This window comes from Lactuca saligna, chromosome 1 (assembly GCF_052625555.1).
Source record: "Lactuca saligna cultivar CGN05327 chromosome 1, ASM5262555v1, whole genome shotgun sequence".
Lineage (NCBI taxonomy): Eukaryota > Viridiplantae > Streptophyta > Magnoliopsida > Asterales > Asteraceae > Lactuca > Lactuca saligna.
Genome location: NC_136417.1, coordinates 51,131,708 through 51,138,216, shown reverse-complemented (window position 1 = coordinate 51,138,216; position 6,509 = coordinate 51,131,708). Strand labels below are relative to the sequence as shown.

The following is a 6,509-nucleotide window of genomic DNA, read 5'->3' as shown; positions in this document are numbered from 1 at the left end:
AATGCAGGAATGGAAGAACGGAGGGTACGAAAGACGTCCAACAACAGAAACCAAGGAGTAATAAGAAAACATACATATTGGTATTGGCCAATAAATACTAATCGAAGAACATTAAAATCGTACGTACGGAGAGAAAGTGACTTAAAAAGCCCTTAAAAGTGGAAACGAATAAGAACTTGCAAAAATAATAAAAGATATGCGACATAAATAAAAAGAAAACAGAACCTTGACCGCATCAAATTGCAGTGAATTTGGTTGACTTATTTTGGGAAAATAACTGACAAGGTAATCATCTTTATCCCTTTGTTCACATTTAGATAAAGGGGCTGATATTTCCACGGCTCGTTTTTATTCATCCACAAGCAAATTGACAATGATGCCCTTATCTATATTTAGAGTGTAATTATGGTCTATATTAATAGAATATATCATTTTTAATTCTTTTGCAATAAATAAAATATTCAATTGGTGATCGATCCCCTTTATCTGATCTCCTCGTCTCCATCTGATAGCCTTTCCCTCCGATTTCATCTTCACCCACACCAGAGACCTGCAACCCACGTGCATCTTCTCGCTCCTTGCCTCCCTCGTCGTCTGTGGTCCTCGAAAATCCTGTCTTCGTCCAATAAAAAAATAAAAGTATCGTTGGAACTTTTAGAGAAACACCCATCTCCGGTTGATTCCCTTCGGGGATGAAGCTCTATCCAAAAGGCCCTCCTACCACTGCCCCTCTGTCGGCTTCAAGAAACCCTCTCATTATGGCTGACAAAAAGCACTAGATCGGAAGCCTTACTAGTCTGATAGAAAGCATTAGATCAAAACTCTTCTACAAATCGAATCTTGAAACATTTAAACCCCATGGACCACCAAATCATATTTTGAAAGGTGGTTGTCGATTTTTCGGGCGGCGGCAGAGGGAGCGGTTTCCGGCGAGGGTGTGGGTGTTGGTCGAAGGTTTGGGTGACTTAGGCGTACGAAAGATGAAGGGGAAGGCATCGGGGTGAGGGGGAAGAGTAGCAAAGATAAAGCTAGTGAGTTAATTTATTTTTTATTTATTACAGAAGGATTAACCAAGATATTAAATACTAACATCTACCATAATTACACTCAAATACTAATAAAGGGTATGTTCGTCAATTTTCTGTAAAATTTGTGGATGAATCAAAATGGGCAGTGAAAATATCACTACCCTTTAGATAATTTCTTTATTTTTGTACACATTTGATCATTTAATTTGTTATATGTGTTTCCATATTGTCAATTTCACCGGCTATAGTAGGTGACAATGGTAATATATGCACAAATTAACAAGTTAAATGGTTAAATGTGTACGAAAAAAAAAAGTTGCCTAAATATGAACAAAACAAAAAGTTAATTCCCCTTATAAGTCGTTTTCCCCACTTTTAATAGCCATTCTATTTTTTATATTTGTTTGTATTATTTTTTACAAATGCTATTTTAAAATATCCATAATTTCCTAAATATTAATTAGATATTGATTAATTTTAAACTTTAATTTTTAATTAATAAATATGTTTTTGTTTTGTGAAATATTTTATATAGCCTCTTATTGTTTTTAAGCATATATAATATTTTTAAAGCAAATAGTATCTAACAATAAAACTAAATAAATTAAATATCAAACAATAAGTATGAAGAGTCTTTTAAAAAATAAAAAGAAGATATTACTTAGCAAATAAAAAAATAAAAAAAATATATATATAATGTAAATGTTTTAAAATTATTCCAACTTTTAATATTAACTTTTAATATAAGTTTATAAACTTTTAAAATTTTTAATACAATGTTTTAAACTAATATTTAACGAAAGTATTTTAAAATGTTATAAAAAAGATATTAAACTATCATACAAAATCTATGAAACACGTTAAAAATGTTGTAAAAGATAGTTCAGAAATAAATGTATGAAAGTTATTAAAAAAATTGTATGGAAAGGTAAAAAAAAAGTTAAATACTTGTAAGAAAATTTTTAAAAATTTATAAAATATTTGGTTTAAAAACACTTATATTAAAATTATATGAAATTTGTACGAAAATTTTTTCATAAAATATTATAAAAAATTATAAAAAAATTTAAGAAATTTATAAAAAAATGTTCACATTTAAAAAACCTTTCTTTTGTACATATTTGACCATTTAAGCAGGTGATAATGGTAATATGTGAACACATTTAAAAGTTAGATGGTCAAATGTATAAAAAAAATAAGATTACCTAAATGTGAACAAGACAAAAAGATAATTACCCTCGCAAATCATTTTCTCACTTATTTTTTGGGATTTTACTCGATAGTAGGATAAGGATTAAAGAGTAGATTTTTTTTTTCTTTTAGTATATGTATTAAATTGCAATGAATTTGGTTGATTTATTTTTTGATGTTAGAAGTTGCTTTTTTTCCTGATACTGTTGGGATGTTGTAGACTTTTGGTTATAAGAGGAAGAAATATGTATACATAATTGATGTGATACCATAATTTTTAGGGATAATGACTTGAAAGGGTAACGAACTTTCGACTTTTGTTACATTTAGTCACTAAACTTTTTTTCGTTATCTATTTGTCATTGAACTATTGAAACTGTTCACATTTTACACTTATGACCGGCTGTTATCGGTCATAAGGGTAAAATGTGAACAGTTTCAATAGTTTAGTGGCAAATACATAACGAAAAAAAGTTTAGTGACTAAATGTGAACAAAATCGAAAGTTCGTTTCCCTCTAAAAAGTTCAATGACTAAATGTGAACAAACTTCCTATTGTATTATGTTTTAGCAAAATCACTTGCGTGGCTCTTCGTTTTTTTTTTTTTTTGGTTTGATTTTAACAAAAATTGAAGAAGAAGAGAAGAAAAACAAATTTATTTTTCTTTATTTTGTTTTGGATTGAAATCGATGGTCGAGTCTCACTTTAACTCATAGCAATTGGATATAAGTGACATATAGATCAAGAGGGTAACATGAGATGATAAAAGCAAGATTTGGATGCACTACAAAAGGCAAACACCAACATCATTAATCCTAAACGAGAATCGAAGGTCTCGTCATTTTTAGTACAACGGTAAAAAGTCTGACGAAAACGGATGTCGGATGAAGAAGTTATGAATTATTAACGGATTTTCCTGTCCTGGTCTGTTAAAAATAATAATATTACAAATAAAGTCAAAATTAGCCGACGAAATCTAAACGAAAGTTGTAGAGCGTAATTTTAGCTACGCGTGCATATAAATAACGTCAAAAACGGAGCTCGTATGCGAAAGTTATGGATTTTAAAAGTTCAGGGCCCAAAAACTGAGAAATTTCGCATGAATAGTACCGGCCACGAAGCAGCTTCGTCACCCTCGCAAGCTCGCGCCTCGTGTCCGACACGCGTCGTAGTCCGGTTCGCCCAAATCTTCGGCCCAATGCTCGTCTGACACGTCTCACCCCGTGTCGCACTTCGGAGCCTCGCACCTGGTCCCTGCATGCGCGCCACCTGCTTCGCTCTGCTCCTGCCGCGTGCCCTTCGCAGTTGCTGCCACCAAGCTGCTTTGCATCTGCTTCGTCACCCCCCTCCGGACTGAGCCTCGCAGATGCGACGTGGATCCTTCCCAGCCACAAGGTCCGAACCCTCTCGCCTATAAATAGGAGGTCTGCGAGCCTTCTCGGGTAATTTTAAGAATTTGCCATTTTTCACCCCTAAATCCATATTTTCACTATTTTGACTTTCCCCGAAGCCCCAGTATCAATTTTAGCACCCGAAACATGCCCCGAGACCCCCGAGAAGCCCGAAAATTTTATCTTTTCGGTTTTGAAGCCCTACCTTCGCAGAGCCTGATTTTCAATTAAGCTCCTGGTTTTCAACATAGAAAGTCGTATTTAAAGCCGAAGTGTTGTCCAAATTACTACTTTAACCCCCGGTTAACTTAAGGTGAGTTCAATATATATGAACAATTGTATGTTATGTGCTATATGTGCTATGTGCTTTTCAGTGTTATTATTATGAGTTATTTTCCCGTGTTATTTTATTCGCGATGTTTATAGCAATTGTAATACCTTTGACCACGTGATCAGTGTAAGGACTTAGATTCACATTGATACTGGTACGTAGCCTCTGGTCATGTAGAGCATGTCTCCGTAAGAGAATGACTTCTATTCTATGGCATTGCCAAATGGTTAGATAGGACTATAAGCCTGAAATCTAATAAGATGTTAGTCAGAAATTGCATGTCTTCTATGCCATTTGGGCCAAAGTTTTATTGATGTATATCAAGCATTGAAAAGTATATCTTTGCATAAAGTCTTTGATTGATATGAACGCTTGTCACATGATTTCACATATATCTTGTTGTTCCTCTTTGCTTTTGCCACATTGAAGTATATATATGGCATAACGTTATATTGTATCTATTATTGAACTCACTAAGCATCATCGCTTACCCTATCAATGTTTAACAATTGCAGGTGATAAGTAACTATATGTTCACATACTGTTAAAAGATTTAGAATAGTTTGTAATAGTACTTTTGTACTTCAGTTTATGTTTGTATAAATTACAATATCCTGGCTAGTTATGTAATATATATAATACTTTTTAATAGTCGGTTTGTATCCAATAGCTTGTATCTTTTTATCAATGTAAAATATTGCTTTTATGAATATGCAAATAGCATGTTTTGGAGTAATGATATTGTGAAGTATGAAAGTTTGAGTCTTTCAAAAATACGAAAGTTGGGGTCTTTCAGGTACGTTCTATTCTTGAGTCATTTAACATTCCTCTACCAGCATATGATTCTGAAATAATTGCTTTTGATGATACTGCTGCTTAATTTGATGCTATTGTTGTGTCTGCTAGTACTGAAGCAAAGAAACTTAATAATCAACTGCTAGAGACACAAATGTTACTTGGCACGAAATGAAGCAGAGTAGACTATCTAGAATTACAATTTAAGGAATGTTAATACTAATAGGGAAAATCTATATAAGGAAGTTAGGATGTTACTTGCTCAACGAAACATCTATTGTAATTCAGCTAAGCGTTTGTATGCAAAATTAACTGCTTTACATCATTCATCCGAGATTAGCAAATAACAACATCGTAAGTTGTTACCTTTTCTTGTCTTTGAGAGAGAAAAAGTTGATATCATCTCATATGATTGTGAAAATACCATAGCTGATTTTAACAAAGTGTCAGATGATAGATTTGCGTATGGTATTGTTAAGATAGAAGAATTTTTAAATAATGATGAACTTGTTGAAATTGTAAATGAAAGTTTGAAAAAAGATGAACAACTGAAAATTTTGAAAAGAGCTGAACATTCGAAACTTGACTCTCAATTCAATTTTGCTGATATTGATGATAACTCGTATAATGTTAGTGAAATCAGTGAAATTGAAGAAGAGGAAAGTATTGATTGTTCTCAGTTATCTATCATTAATGTCACATCTAAGATCAAAGGTAAGGAAATTGTTAATGATTTGATGGTTGAGGATGACATTGGAAAACCCTCTAATTTGAATGTTTGTGATTTTGATGATGTGGAGATACAAGACAGTCAAACAGATAGTAGTGATGATGAAGAGGACGAAGTCAAAGTCTCGTGTAAAAATAAGTCAGAAATGAATGTTTCGAATGAAACATCCATTCCAAGAGTTGTTGTTGAACAAGTTTATGGAGGAACAGAAAATTTTAACAAAGTGATGAATCAAAAGGGTGCTTACTATTTAGAAACTAATATTGTCGTGTATCTAAATTTTACATGTACAGATGAAGTAGTTTTTCCAAATCAAGTATTTGTCACCACTGGGAATGCTGAGAACATCAAGCCAGTGTTTAACAAATTGATTGAAGAAGACAACAAAATAACTTCAAATGAAGGATTCTTTTCGAATCAAAGCATTGTTGAAAACAACCTAACAAAGAATTTGTATGTTTTTCAAAGACAAAAATGAAAATGAAAATGGGTTGTAAAATCGGAAAAAGAAACGAAGTTTTCAAACAAGAAATTGTTAAGACATCTCAAGTTGTAAAACTTAATTCACAAGAATATAAAACACTTGTTGAAAATTTTTCAAAAGAAAAAGGAGTTTCAAAAAGAAAGGCATGAAAAGCAATTTTTTGGCAAGTAGTGTTAAACAAAAATCAAACAACTGGGCCAACAATGAAAAAGAAAAATCCTGCTCTGACAAAATCCAAAGTTTCGTCTGATTCACAAAAACGAAAAATCAACAATTTTTCAAATTTAAACTCATCAAAGTTTTTTCAACCAAAGATTTTTCAAAAGACGTTTTACAAAAGAAACCAACAAATTCTTCTTTTCATAGGCCAACAAATGTAATAGATAAATTTCCTTCAACTACAAGTGATACAAATCAAAAGGTTCAAAACGTTCGAAAGCATGTCAACTTTCAAAATTTTAAGACAACTCACAACTTTGTGAATGTCAGAAAATCTGACAATGTTCAAAAATCAACACATTCTCAAACGAATGTCAAATTCACTCCACAAAAACCAAAA

General features: G+C 32.3%; 1 long non-coding RNA gene across 1 annotated transcript; it reads left to right on the top strand.

The window, feature by feature from the left end:
- The first annotated feature begins 387 nt into the window (after positions 1-387).
- Positions 388-4,592, top strand: LOC145035960 (uncharacterized). The gene is made up of 2 exons (XR_013678413.1): positions 388-3,923; positions 4,457-4,592. It is a non-coding gene; the product is annotated as an uncharacterized LOC145035960 (long non-coding RNA).
- Positions 4,593-6,509: the final 1,917 nt, after the last annotated feature.